A 16,018-nucleotide genomic window follows, 5' to 3' on the forward strand; every position below is an offset into this window, starting at 1 on the left:
TAAAGGCTCTATACTTGCCCTATAAAGAGGCGGTGGTCATGTGGTTGCCAAAGAATACATAAATAAAGCTTCAGGTGTGTAAGGTACTCTAATTTCCATACTTACAGACAGATTGCAGACAATCTCAATACTGCTACTGTTCTAGCTACACAGATGACAACATAACATATCTATGTATTTACACTTAAATCAAAATAATGTCTGGAGATGTTTTTGGATTTTATGTTTTTTTTTTTAGTTTGAGTGCCTCAGGAAATGCATTATAGCAGGAACCTGCCTAAAACTGGGTCCGAGAGCAGTACTGTTATCACAAGTTTCACATTTGAATTAAAAACCACCTTTGCTTATAAAAAATATCGATAGATGCTGCCTCCTACACAGTTATCAGTTTTGGATGGCTTTGGAAAAACAGAAGCTGGTTCCATGCAAGCTGTGTGCAGATCTGTTTTGCAAGAGCAGTTGCAAGCATGTTCTGGCCTGTATGAGCCATAATGATTCTGATGGAAAGAAATAGGCAATTGAGGATACAGAGTATATCTGGCTGCACTGGTTGTTACAGGGGTATGAGTCAGAAACAGTAAATGTTACCTGCAGCTTAACAACTTATTTTGTTTGTCTTACATACAGCTGTCCCTTTAATAGAATGGTATGAGCCTTGACCAGTTTAAGGTATCTGCCTTGTACTACTAGCTTGTTGGTAGGTCCAGGGGTTGTCAAGGACTAACAAACACTGAGTAAATCAAAACAATGGTTGCCAGTTAAGCATGATAAACAAAAGCTATGGGATGTTCACAAATACAAACAGAGTGGAGCATCTGTGTCTGAAAACAGCTACAACAGAATGAGGAACTTCACTGCTAACAGTAGCAACCCTATTTATTGTTCATAAGTTCCCAGAGTAACAGCATGCATTGGGAAGAGAAACGGCAACTTAAACAGCATGGAGTCCCAGCACACATAATTTTTACCTGCTTATGTTATTTAATAAAACTGCAACATTTAGTGTGGTCCCTCTGTTGCAGTTAGGTATTAACAGGCTATCCAAACAGAATGCTTCAAAGAACGGAAAATGTGTAAAAGAAGCTTGAGCCATTGTGGACCCTTTCCATAATCCAGGAACAGCAAGGGTAAAAGCAATATATAGAGCTATATCTACATATACATATATATCTATACAGATATATTTTTCTCCCTTTATATCTATCTATATACATGCAAGGACACACACACACACACACACACACACACACACACACACACACACACACATATATATATATATATATATATAAGAATGTATTTAAAAACACTGACATAGCAAAATATCAAAACTAATGATATCAACACCTAAATACTGACAGTTCATAATACTGACAAATCAAAGTACAGAAAACACAATACCAACAAAAACAAACAAACAAACCACATTTGCTTAATATAAAAAAGGCAAGTAGTCAACTTTTCCAATCAGATTTCAGTCAAAATTAACATAAAATAAAAAGTGATACTAACAATATCATCAGGCATCATTTGTCTAAATAGTGGTAGTGTTATAGAAAGCCCCCCCACACCACCTTACTAATATGCCCAGACCCTATTCCTAATCCCATCTCTGCATCTTTCCTTAGAAAAATCCTTTTTGTAACATAACTACTAATGTTACACAAAACAGGCTCAGAATTATACAGCCAAGACCAACACACATAAAAAACACTATAGCTATCCGCTTCCTCTAATCTTTACATACCAATACTTTCACACCCACTCCCAACCCTAACACCAAGCCCCTCACTTGTGTCTACAAAATGAACCGTCAACATTCTGATACTGCCTGCACTTCTCACAGTCAATATTATGACCGGCAACGATATACACACCTGTCTATCTATACATTATCTGGATACATTCATACAGACACAATTAACTTTTAAGTATAATATATATATATATATATATATATATATATGTGTGTGTGTGTGTGTGTGTGTGTGTGTGTGTGTTCATGTGTGTGTGTCTATGTGTGAGTATATATATATATATATATATATATATATATATATATATATATACACACACACACACACACACACACACACACACACACACACACACACACACACTCATATACATAATACATACACACTGCACATCTATCAATAAGGCTCTTCGACTTATTACATTTTACTGTACAGCTCAAGGATTACCCTACTTCTGTGTGGGATACTGCTTTTTGCAGGCATTCTGTCATCATCATCATCATCATCATCATCATCATCATCATCCCCCTTTTTCCCATTTTTCTACATGGGGTGGGGGTATTGTTTTAACTGTCACCAACTCTCTCGATTCATTGCCACACTCCTACCTTCTTCAACACTCATGCCTGACTGTCTCACATCTTCTTTCACACAATCCATCCACCTCTTTGCTGGACGTCCTTGCTTCCTCTTACCGTCTGTCCCAAATCTTCCTCACCAGATTGTCTTCTGCTTTTCTACACATGTGCCCAAACCACCATAATCTGTTCTCTTTGATCTTTTCTGAAATTGGAGCTACTTGGGCTTCTGCTCTTATGTCCTCATTTCTTCATTTGTCCCACAGTGTGCATCTTATTACCCTTCTCAGGCACTTCTTTTCCACCACCTCTAGCTTCTTCAACTTTTCTGCCTTTACTGCCAGGGTTTCTGTACCATACCATAGTACTGGTTGCACCACTGTCTTGTACACCTTACTTTTCATCTTCTTTGGCATTCTTTTGTCATAGAATACACCCGATACTCTATGCCAGTTGGCTGCAGCCCCTCTGATTCTAGCTTTGATCTCTTCATTCAGACTAGCCTTCTCCTCAGCTACTCCTCCCAGATACTTGAAGCTGTTTACCTGTTCCACTATCTTCCCTTCTATCTCTATTCTCAGCTTCTTCTGATTTCCCCAATTTGCTGCCATTACCATCGTCTTATCTGTGCTTAGTTTCATCCCATGTGCCTTCAGATTTGCATTCTATTCTCCTATCCTTTGCTGAAGTTCTATCTCAGAGTCTGCATGTACTGCCACATCATCTGCATACAGCAGCTTTGTTGATCCGTTCCCTACAACTTGTTTGCTAATGTAGTCCATCACCACTATGAACAGCAGTGGGTTCAGAGCTGAACCCTGATGTACACCCACACCCACCGGGAACCCCTCTGTGAGGCTGAACACTGTTCGTACTTGAGTCACTGAGTCCTTGTACATAGCCTGCACTAATTCTACCAGTGTTTCTGGGACATCAAACCATTGCTGTACTGCCCAGATCAGCTTTCTTGGGACCTTGTCATTTGCTTAATCCATGTCTAGGAATGCCCAGTTGGACTCTCTCCTCATCTCTAGTTTCTTCTCAAGTATCTGTCTCAATGCAAACATAGGGTGAATTGTGCTGCATCCTGATCTGAATCCAAACTGCTCATCTCCCATCTTACATTCTACTACTCTGCGTATCCGTTTATCAATCACCCTCTCCAGAACTTTCATGCAATGTGATAGGAGTTTGATGCCTCTGTACTGCCCACAGTTGTGGATGTCCCCTTTATTCTTGTACACTGGCATGAGTATGCTTATTCTCCAGTCATCTGGGATATGCCTTTCTCTCCACACTGCCATTATTACCCTCAGGAGCCATTTCTTCCCATCACACTCAGCATCCTTATCATATCTGCTGTGACCTCATCTGAGCCTGCTGCTTTCCCTGACTTCATCTTCTTTAGTGCTGTTCTTACTTTTTCTAGGGTGGGCTCCTCCTCTTCTCTCATTATAGGCTGTTTCTGGGGCAGTACAGCTTCTGTAGGGTTTTCTTCATTCAGAAGCTGCTGGAAATACTCCTTCCATCTGCCTTTGATGTATTCTGGGCTGGTGAGCAGGTTGTTGCTGGCATCTCTTATGAAGGGTGTCTGACTATTTTCTTTATCTTTCTGTCTTTGTCTTGCAACCTGATATAGTTTATTTATGCCCCTTACCGAGTCACTTCCCAGCAGTTGGTACAGTGCCTCCAATGCCCTATTCTTTACTATTGCAACTTCTTTCTCAGCTTCTTTGTTAGCCAACCAGTAGTCCTTCCTAGCCTGGTCAGTCTTTTCTGACTCCCACTTCTTCCTGCACTCCTTTCTTTTGATGACTTCCTGGACTTCTGCCTTCCACCACCAGCTTTCCTTATGTACCTTATTTCCATACCTGGTTTGGCCACATATCTTTTCTGTAGTCCTAACACATGCTGTTTTAGGCACTGTCATTCTTCTTCAACTCCACTTATTTCCTCCTCTTCTTTGGGTGCTAGAGCCCCGAGTAATTCCTTGAACTGTTGTACTTTCTCTCCAGTCAACTTCCAGGTCTTCAGCCTGGTATCTGTTGGCCTTAGAGCCTTCTCTGACCACTGCTTGCAGGTGATTGTGGCAACTAGTGGTTTATGCTGTGGGCCGACTGTTTCACTGGGGATGACTTTTCAATCATGGATTCTGCCCCAGTGTCTTTTCCTTACTAGGAGGAAGTCTACCAGAGTTGCATGTTGACTACTCTTATATGTGATCTTGTGACTGTCTCTCTTTCTGAACCATGTGTTGGTTACTATCAAGCCATTTGTCAGACAGAAGTCTAGAATGGCTTCTCCTTCTTTATTCCTGTTGCCCCACCCATGCAGACCAAGGCAGTCCTCATATCCTGTTCTGTCTGTCCTGATATGTGCATTCACGTCACCCATTATCAACACCAATTCATGTTGTCCTGCTTTATCTAGTAGGTCCTGCAGCTGCTGTCTGAATGCACTTTTTTCCTCACTATCACAACCCTGCTGTGGGGCATAGGCTGAGATTATGAAAACTGCCCTATCATTACACTGGAGTCTGACTGCCATGAGTTTGTCATTAATTCTGATGATATCCCTTACTGCCTTCTGAAGCCTCTCTCTCACCACAATTCCTACACCATTTCTAGCCTGCCCTCCACCTGAGTAGTAGACTCTGGATCCCAAGCCAAGTGGCTTTGCTGCACTGCCCTTCCATCTCATCTCCTGGATACATAGGATATCCAGCCTCCTCCGTATCATCATGTCATCCACTTCCAAGCTGCATCCTGTATGTGAACCTAAGCATAGCAATTCTCACTCTGTGTCCCCTGTTTATCCCATTGTGGTAATATGCCCCCACAGCCCCAATCTCTAAGTAGACTAATTCTGAGGTTGCATGGACTCTGAAGTAAGTGAGATTTCATTGCTCATGAATGTGCCTAAGCCCCTAATGACAATATTAATGTGGGTGGGATATCTTATATGTTTATTTTGCATTTGTTTACAGGTATGTCCGACTTGGAATGAAGCTAATTTTCAGCTGAGGCCAGGGGAGAAACCCTCCAGATGCATGTCTTTGTAATGTGGGAGGAAACCAGAGTACCCAGAGAAAACCCGCACAAATGCATGGAGGACATGCAGGCTCTTCACAGAAGGCACTCCAGCTGAGACTCAAACCAGAGAACCTCTTGCTGTGAGGAGACACTGCTACCACTGCACCATCCACAGCGTATGCTGTATGTAAAGTGGTTTCTTGTTTCCCAGAGCATAGTAAAAGACAATATTTAGCACTGAGCTTGAGCCCATGGTCATAAAACCAGGTACTAGTACAATTAAAACCCTTTTGGAGGATATGGGGAGTAGCTGGAGATTAAATGACAGCACAGGTTATGCAGTCATTAGAAAACTTTGTCAGCCCTAGTCCCATGATGTTAGCTTAGACATCAGTGAATTATATGTCAAAGAGGAAGGGTGCCCAATACAAATCCCTGTGGAATACCAGTTGTAGCAAGTCTTTTGGAAGAATGTATGCCACCAACCCTAATTGCATGTGATCTCTTTAACAAGCCAATTTTCTATCTGGAAGGTTACATAGGGGTTAATAGTCAGGTGCTTTTCAATAATATTAGAATAAGAGACAGTGTAAAAGGTTTTAACTATGATATAGGTAGGCAGTGTACACTGGCAGAGGTTGTGATAGCTATTTTTGCACTGGAGGTGGTCCCCTAATGCGCACTCCTCAAAAAAAAAAAAAAAAAAACCTTGGACTTGAGGAGCAAAAAAAAAATTGCTTTCCTCTTTTTAAACTGTATGTTTGCTGCATGCGTATCAGCCAGCTTTTTAAATTTATACCACACTTCAATTATGACCTAAAACAGGTTCATGGGTCATTTCTAGGTTAATGACTCTAAGAGGCCTTTTTAAGCGTTAGCTGTGTATTCCCATATATGAATGATAGGATAAATCACCCAGGGGCATATAGCTGTGTTTATGTACCACAGCATTTACAAGCTGTCCCATCCAATGGAGGATAGGTGCAGTCCAGGTGATAAATTTTAGATTTCCCATCTACTGGTCCAGGTTACATTTGAATAGAAAGAGAGACAAAGTCTGCTTCACATGGAAGCCTGTTCCAAAGCAAGGGCAGTCTCTGAGACGCATATCTGTCCTGCCATCATTTTCTGTTTTTGTTACAAATTACATTTAAGTCCTTGGATTGGATATTTCTAATACTATTAAGACTTTTTGCTGTGCAGCAAGTCCTCCAGTACTGGGTCAGGTGATGCTTTATAAGCCAGGTACAGATCACCTCTCCTTAGTCTGTAGGTGACTGACTATAAAGATAAGGTTTTCAGGTGGTCTGCATATACCATGTGGTTTACATCTTGTATTACTTTTTGTAAGAACCTCTGTGGGCATTCCAGTAGTTGCATATGTCTGGTCAGGTGCATACTGAAGGAAGCATTGTACTCTATTATTGGCCTAATGAGGGCTGAGTACAGCAAGATAATGACATCTTTGGACCTGGGATGCCATACCATTGCTAATGAGCTGCACAATGCAGAATGGTTTCCTTACAACAGTAGACATATGGAAGTCAAAGGCCAGGTCACTATCTACATATGCTCCCAAGTCCATAACCCTAGGTCTACTCTTAGGGTTGTATTGTCTATGTGAAAATTCCCAGGGAATGCCAAATTTCTAAAATATACTATCATGCATGTTTTGGAATTCAGTTTTAGACATTGGCTCTGGCATCAATTCTTAGCTTGTGACAAACTCTCCTGGAGGATATTAGGGTCTTTTGGGTCTCTATAATTCTGCCAAGCTTGCAATCATCTGCAAACATGGTCACTCAGAATACTTCTGAAAAGTAGATGCCAAAAATGAATGTCCCAGCACTGAGCACTGAGGGACTCCACTGATAACTGGCCTTTTTGTGGAGGTAAGATTCCCTGTCCTGCTTTCATGTGCCTTACATGTGAGCCAGTTAGCTATCCAATGGTTGCATATGGGTTTACTCCATATTTTGTGAATTTGTTGACAATACTCAAATGAGAAATAGTGTTGAATGTCTTGGCCCGGTTAAGATAGGCAATCTGTACCATTTTATCTTTGTTCATAGCTTTAGTAACTTTCTTGAAGAAGTGATGTACTCATGACAATTCTAAACCGTATTAACGCCAATGTTTGAAGATTTTCTGTGTCTTTTCAATGATAATTCTTTCCATGGCCTTGCATATGAGACATGTCAGACATAGGTCTGTAATTACATGGGTCAATAGATGGACTGTCCTTGTGCAGAGGGATAACTGTTGCATTATACTGGTGGGTACAGCTGCCTCAATGCAGTTATTTACATGGTGGTATACAGTTTCTGTGAACAACTGCACATATGAAATTATGCTTTTGGGGGGGGCAACCTTTACCAGGGTGTACTCCATAGTTGGTGGTTTGTTCTGGAATATATATTTTAATGTACTAGGGTTGGAGGTGGTGACATTTCAGTTTGATTCCAAAAGAGACAGTTTTATGATTTGATCCTACAACTACGGATGTAACACTCAGGAGAGTGCAAAGTTTCCCTGTGTTTGTGATCAAGGATGTTGGATTCCCTACTGGGTGTATGGGGTTCCTATTAGAATGATGAAAATGCATTTTGTCAAATGCGTTTTTGTCGACACATATAGAGCGAACAGGCAAAACAGTGAAGCGGCTGTTCAGCTAATTCTTTCCCTGGGAAAGAAGTCGCTTGACCACTTTGTTGCTTTGCTGTTTTCTGCAGTGTAGTGTGGTCCATTGTCTGGTATAGCTCCCGAGCGTGAATGTGCAACAGTTACTGACCTTAGGGTTAGGGTGCGGGTTAAGGTAAGTGCATATGTATGAAAGTGTTTACTGTTTTTTATTTTGCGTTAAATGTATGGTTGAGTTACGTCTGTATGTGTTTTCAGCTTTTTACTTTTGTTTTGGGGGGTAGAATTAGGGTTAAGGTAAGTGTGTATGTGTTTGGAACTGTTTATGTAAATGTGCAAGAGTTACTGACCCTAGGGTTAGGGTGCGGGTTAAGGTAAGTGCATATGTTTTAAAATGTTTACTGTTCTTTTCCCGTTAGAGGTATGGTTGGGTTACGTGCATATGTGTATTTATTGTTTACTGGTTTATGGGGGGGTGGGTACAATTAGGGTTAGGGTATGTGTGTATGTGTTTGGAAGTGTTTAATGTTTTTTTTTTTTGGTTGGAACAGCGATTTCTTTCCCTAGGAAAGAAATCGCTGTTCTGTGGTTTCGACATTTTCAGCTTTCACTGAAAATGTGCCAATGAAACATTGTTCGCTGTTTTCAGCATTCAATGTTTCAATATAGACCTGGGTGTATGGACTAGTTGGTCCATAACATCTGTGTTGACAAAATCTAAACATCTCTGGTCCTGCAGTTTGGATGTTGTGTATATTTCCCAGTTTATAGTGGGGTAGTTGTTGTCACCCAGGACTATATTGTTGGGTTCAATGCAGAACAACTCCTGTACATTCAACTATGTGATATGAGTGTCCTGGGGCATACAGTGGCACATATAGCTGACAGTAATATAATAAGGAGTTTTGCTTATGGTGAGCTGGACATGGAGTAGTTCAAGTGAGTCATGCTGCTTGACCAGTCTTGAGATGTGACTGTTGTTGATGAAAACTGAAACACCTCCACCTTTTGTCCCTTCCCATGCAGTAGCTGGTCTAAATCTGTTGAAGGCATTGTAGCCTTCCACTACCAGTATACTCTCTGTGGCGTTAAACTATGTTTCCATATTACACAGATGTCTACATTCTCCATGTTAAGCAGGGCATGGAGGTAGTGGAGTTTTCTGTTTAGATTCCCAGCACTGAGCAGTAATTTCTTAAGTTTTTTCTGGATTTGTTGTGCTATGTTAGAAGATTTATCACGCTGGCATTGCATAAAAAGAAGCACTATGAGGTGGACAAAGTTTTAACAAATTTTCAGTAGACTAAAGGTTACAAGTGAAGACCTTTCTTGTTGAAGCAACAGTCTGTCAGCCATACTCTCCCAAGATGACAAATATTGAACCCCCTTCAAATGACACCAGAAATTAAATTGATTGTTAAAGTCAGTTATCTTTTGCTAAATATTGTAGTATCATTCTCAGAGAAGGTAGGATGCTGCTTGGTGCCAGGCTCACACCAGCCTGGGACACACAATCCAAGAACTCCATCATGTCTAGCTTTATATAGTTCAGAGAGGTTCATCTCAGGTAATTTGAACTCATATCTCTCAACCTGTTAAGTACAAGAAATTTGGACAAAGCCAAAGATAATGGAGGGGGGAGGGACAAAAGCAGGGACAATTTTTAAATATTGCTCTTATAAACTTAGAAAGTTAATATACTAAAAGGTTTTGCAATAGCATGCATTTTCTGAAGGACACAAAGTCTGAAACACAAATTTCTGTTATTATTTATTGACATCAGACAGACCAAAAATAAGAGGCAAAAATCTGGACATGCTGTGAAAATCTAGACATTTGGGAAGTCCACCTAACTGTACAATGACAGGCATACTGGTACTTGTGAATTAATGACCCAAGTGCGTTCATGATCTGGCAGATCCTGCCCCTGACAGGCAGCTGACTGTGACCGTCTTTTCACTCAGCTTGGTGAGTGGAGCATCTGTTTGTCTCATGATGGAGTTGTCCATTACTAACACATTAGCTTGTGTGGCGGTTGGCCTAATGGGCTTATAAATTGAGACACCATGCTTTGAAGTTGTATATGTCATGGTGAATGTTGCATTGATAGAATGTTGCTGTATAAGAGAGACTTGCCTCTAATAGCAATGCATAACAACATCTCTCACGCACTGTATTTGATTGTTAAAGAATTAGGTGGTTTTCCATAAACATGAGATGACTACTACATTGTCTCAGGATGGCCATATCCACCAAGCTGTCTCAGAGACAGAAGAAATATTCCTAGCCATGGTTTCAGGTAGGGAACAAGGAGACAAGACTGTCAGTGTAAAGTTTATCAATGTGCAAAAAACAGTAACAGTGAAGTCTAAAGGTTTTACTGAAGGTTTGTTTGCGTGTCATTGAGCTAAGAGCTACTCCGTTAGTGTGGTTTCACCCAGCACTACTGCTCTGTGCGCAAATCAAGTATTAACAGCACTACTAGGTGCTCAGGAATTATCTGAGGCTATATTTTAGAGAGAAAGTTGGATTCAAATACCCTGTGTCTATACAGAGCAGTGCTAACCACCAACATGCAGTACTAAGAGTCATGCAAACGAGACAGCATTTATACAGGCACAGAAAATGAATAAACAAGCAATTAGTCCTCTGGCCAATCAAAAACAAAAATCTCTGAAATTTATACAGTGATTCCCAGCTCATAAGTGACCAGACTACCCCCTGGGGCTACTAGACTACAGACCTAAAATCATCCTAATGCAAAAAGGCTGTAAGACAGAGCCCAAAGTGCAGACAAATGCAGTTACAACAGAAAAAAAGAGTCAGCAATCTCAACATTTACAATGCAGGAGTAGAGACCCAACAGTGATATTCAAGAGGAATTAAAATTTGTAATGTAGTATAGAAACTCAAAAGATTATGCAGAAGAATAACAGCAGCAATCAGTGATAACAAGGAGAATTGCAATTTAGCAATGTCGAGTACTTATGTAGCCTGGATGGCTTTGGATTGAATCAGGTACACTCAGCTCACTAAGACATGGTTGCCAGTTGTTGGTAACCTCTATATAAAATTAGCCAAGACTTCATACAGGCACAGAAAATGAATTAATTAGCAACTATCCCATTGGCCAATAAAAAGCAATGCACTCTAAAAGTTTATACAGTGATTTACAGTCTATAATGTAAGCAAACCAAAACTGCTAACAGCAAACCCAAGTCCTAGTAATACATAGATTGGAAAAACAATGAGCAGGAGAAAGCAATCCGATCACCAAAATGGATGTACAACAAATCAGATGAATCCAGATACAAATGCCAGTATGTAATGAAGAGAGATCTGGATCTGCATTTGCACCCAATAACATTTCACCCCACGGGTGGCTGCCTTCTTCACCCCCTCAGCTACATCTCTGCTGACTAGCCATTATCCAGTGTTTCAGTCACCCCCCAAAAAAAAAAGTCCTCCATATTCAGTAGACCTGCACTTTACAAAGTTAAATTATAGTTCAGAGATTAAACTTGAAGCCTACCTGTAATGTCCATTCTGTGCATTCTTCTTCTTATGAGCAGAGGTACACAATGGGAAAAGTAGTAGGTGTGTCATGACAAGCAAAGTCCCATTGCTTGAAAATGTTCAGCCACATGTCCCATATGGGGTGAGATGCTACAAAAACAAAACAATTGAGTTTATTTAGTTCAATAGTTGCCTTTCTTTTTAAAGGGCTTGTATTATTTCACTATTAAAGAAGAAAGAAAGTAAACAAATGAGTAAATAAATAAATAATGGTATTCAACGTCATTGAGTCATATCTCTCATTGATACAAACCTCCTTTTTCTTCGTTATTTTTGCCTCTGTGTCAGCAGTCTATCTCCCAGGTGGTCAGCATTTTGAGCCTATAAATTAGTCTACCTCACCCTCTTACTAGCTCCAGCTCTTCTACTTCTCAGCTTTATCAAAAATCTGTCCCCCAAAGTATCTCCATAGCCCAGTCCCTGTCTTCATTTCTCCATTTTTCTTGCAGTGATTAACACCTTTCATACTGCATTCAAAGGCACATAGTATGTTTTGTGCACTTCTTTCTCCTAGATAAAGGGTAATGTCCCTGAGCCTTAGAGAGGTACCAGAAGAGAAAAGCAACTCAAGGTTTTATCAAACTACCAAATTAAACGAACACTAGTAAGAATAAAAAGATCTGTGACTTGATAAAACCACAGCTTTATTGTAAAATTAAATCACTGACTTAGCACTTTCACCCTTAACATTGGGCTTCTTCAAGGTTTTATGTCTTTTCCAAAGGCAAAGTCTTTCCTCATGCATAGAGTGGTATATACAAACACAAAACCAAAGAAACTATAAGGTGAGAAATACTTGGCTCATTAGTAGTTGTATATTCAGGTTAAGTGCTAGTACCTCTAATCTGCTATCAGCTGACAAAGCGAATTTGCTGGCTGACAAATTCAGCTCAAAAATGTATCCCACACTCTCCCCCCTCACCTCGCTTCATGAAATACCTTTAGCATAACACCCCCCCCCCACTGTTAACAAGGAACAGATCTTTGTAACATTCGCAAAGAACAAAAACACAGCCTCAATGGGTCCCAACAATATCCTAAAATGCCTTTAAATACTTGGAAACATGACCTATCAGGACCATTTGAGTCACTTTTTAACTATAGCCTCAAAACAAGCTTTGTACCATGAAAACAGAGGACTGCAGTGGTTATCTCACTTAACAATAGTTGACCATCAACTGACCCCAGAAACTACAGACCTATTAGTTTGACTAGTCTACTATGGTAATGATCAGCAAAGACACAGGCAACCTTCAGACACTGAATCCAACCCAATTTGGCTTTGTCAAGGGAAGATAATGCCTACTAAACCTAGTGGACTTCTTTGAGAAAGTCATCAAGACAATGGATGAGGGGAAAACAGTACATACCACCTAGCTGGACCTGGCTAAGGCATTCAATACATTACCCCACTTGGCTATAGTTGACAAACTGACAGAACTGGACATAAAGCTCTATATAACTTGCTGGATGGTCAGCTGATTCACAGATAGTACCCAGGAAGTCAGGAATGATGATACCACCTCTTCTAACAGACCAATCACCAGTGGGGTACCTCAGGGTTCCATGCAGAGACAGCTCCTATTTGGCATTTACTTCAAGAGGTAAAGGATAATACCAAGGGCCTTTGGCTGACCAAGTCCGCAGATGACTGCAAATTGAGAGCTGTCATAGACTGCCCTCATGACACAAACATCTTACAAGAAGGTCTAACAGACAAATGACTGGTGCCAAATTCACAGACTAAACCTCAATGCCAAGAAATGCATTATAGTGCATTTTAGGGAAACTGCCACTCATGCTAATTATTCCATTGATGAGATATCGCTAAGAGTTGAGCAGTAGTGTGGGATCTGGAAACATATGTAGACACCAATCTGGCCTTTGACCAACATGTGGCCAAGGTAGTAAGAAAAGCATTCTGTGTTGCCCAGCTTATAAGGAAGGGCATGGCATCTAAGTCCAAGTAATTCATAGTCCCACTTTATTTGGCCCTTATCAGACCCATCACTGAGTATAATTCCTCCTTTGGCATGTGCCTAACCAAACATATGCAACAGTTGAGGCATCCACAAAGGCTCCTTACCAGGAAAATCCAGGGTATAAATACTTTGTTCTATATGGATCACCTTGTCTCTATACTCTGTCTCCTACAGGTTACTGAGAGGTGATCTATGGCTGTTATACAAAACATCAACATCCTCAGATCCATATCTGATGGACCTTTTAAACATCTGCAAAATGGACAGCATCAGAACCCTAGAGCCAAGGATTTAAATTTTGCATGTGACATAAATAAGACATGTTGGCAAGACAGATTTTTGGATCAGAGGATTTCCATGCTCAGGAACAGGCTTTCCATTCATGTGAAGCACAGTCCATCCCTAACCCTATTTAAGAATGACCTTGACAAATGGATGGGAAATCAGAAATTCACTGTAGGTCTGGCCCCCATGTTTCTGATAGACAGAGGTAGACACTAATCCTCAAACTAACATACAAGCCCACATAACCTCTAGAAACTTCCTAACTAACATGCCCCCTCCTCATAATAAATGCATATGATACATAGGGACACAACTGGATTGGATTGCACAGCTAGGCTTACAATGCCCCTGTTGGTCATTAGCCTAGTATATAACTTTGAACCTATAAAAAAGCAGTGGGAAGCTATTAAACACATCATTTGGACTTTTTTTGAAGTCTGATTGAAGTGTTTAACAATCAGAATTAAGCATTTAATAGCTTCCCACCACTCTTCTGTGGTTGTTGTTGTGTGTGACAACAGTAAGTGTGTTACGGCACAACTGCCTCTTTTCTCCAACACTTGAGTATATGACTATTGCATCACATACCATGCAGGTGCAACATTACCTTCATTTGTAATCTCTGAAATGTCTCTGCAGCCTTTCCAAATGTAACTCATATTTACACTGTATACATCTTGTGTCACAGGCACGTTTCTGTTATGGCAGTAGAACGATAAAGAAACTGCCCTTTTAGATTACTAATTGTCCCCCACCTCCCTCATCCTGCAGCTTCTGTCACCCCTTGATGCAAACACATTAAATTGATGCTGTTATACAAAAATGGTTTATGTATAACCAAACATTATCTCTATATACAATAGTGAGTAACAAAAGTATCTGGTTATTTACATATTTACAACAGAGGACAGGAAAGAGGAAAAGAGATGAGAGGATAGTGATGACACTGATTTGGCTGAAGCAATATGGAAAACATAATTTATGAACATTTTCTCTCTTTAAATGGACATCTTGATTTTGAACTTTATCTACTGCTATATTAAGCAGTAGTTTCCATTTTCATATTTAACCATGTGCTTTTGACTGATTAAGTGCCTTCCAAAGAATGCAAACAGGTGCTGTGGGAAGCAAACTGAAAGGTACCAGAGATGTGATGTACTGCATTTGAAATGCTCTGCAGTAATCTGACTTTACTACATTTGCTATTATTCTTATTAGCCACAGCATTACCTCAGTGGTCTGAAGCTCTGCTTGCTTGGTTAACTAGGTAGATGGACTAGTCATAAGACCCTTTTTAGCCATGATCATGCGGCTTAGTGATCAGCATTACATCCATCATCCATCATATAGCAATACATAGGTAGCACGTCCTGAAATATTATCTTTAGGTCCAAATTTTCTGATTTATTGCTGGATTAATTTCTCGAACTGTGATAGCTCCTGTGTACCTTTAAAGGATGTTATACTAAATAAGGTGGTGAAAGAGATGAAGCCTCAAACACAGGAGGTGTGAGAGCTTTCCCCTTTAAAAAACAGTGCACCAGTGAATTCAGATTATAGAACGGCACTATAACTTCTGCAGCCCCTGAATATAGTACAGCACAGTTGGGGCAAATCAATATTATGAAAGATCAGGTAATAAAAACTGCAGTCATTAATATGAAACTTTACTAGATGTTTTTAAGAAAAAGAAACTGCAGTGCTGCCCAGTTTGGTATGAAGTACTGGAAATTCACTCAGTTGATAATGGTTATTACATGAGCATTCACCCTACATTACATGTAGAATTGTGTGCTTTCCCACATGCCTCACATCTACTTGTTACAGAGAAATGTGAATTTCCAGTTTGCCTGCTCTCTCCCCACAATAGTTTCTGAAGATGTCCTATGAAAGCGAACTATGAGTCACTAGGGAGCCTCCTGTTTGATTTTCTGGTTGTGGTTTAATAAAGTAGCAAAGAAACATAGCTGAATGACTGATGAAATCATGCTGTATAGTTGCGTTTAATATGTCTACATAAAATAAGACTACAAAAAAGGCCTGGGATGTACAAAACAAGGGAAGTAAAAAATAAGGAATAATTTTTCTTCAGAAATTAAATCATCCCTTACCAGATGAGATTAAAAGTTGCTTTGATGACTGAAAACAGTCACTTGTATGATGTATCT

Source organism: Protopterus annectens, chromosome 7.part0, assembly GCF_019279795.1.
Source record: "Protopterus annectens isolate FY-2018-M chromosome 7.part0, PAN1.0, whole genome shotgun sequence".
NCBI lineage: Eukaryota > Metazoa > Chordata > Ceratodontiformes > Protopteridae > Protopterus > Protopterus annectens.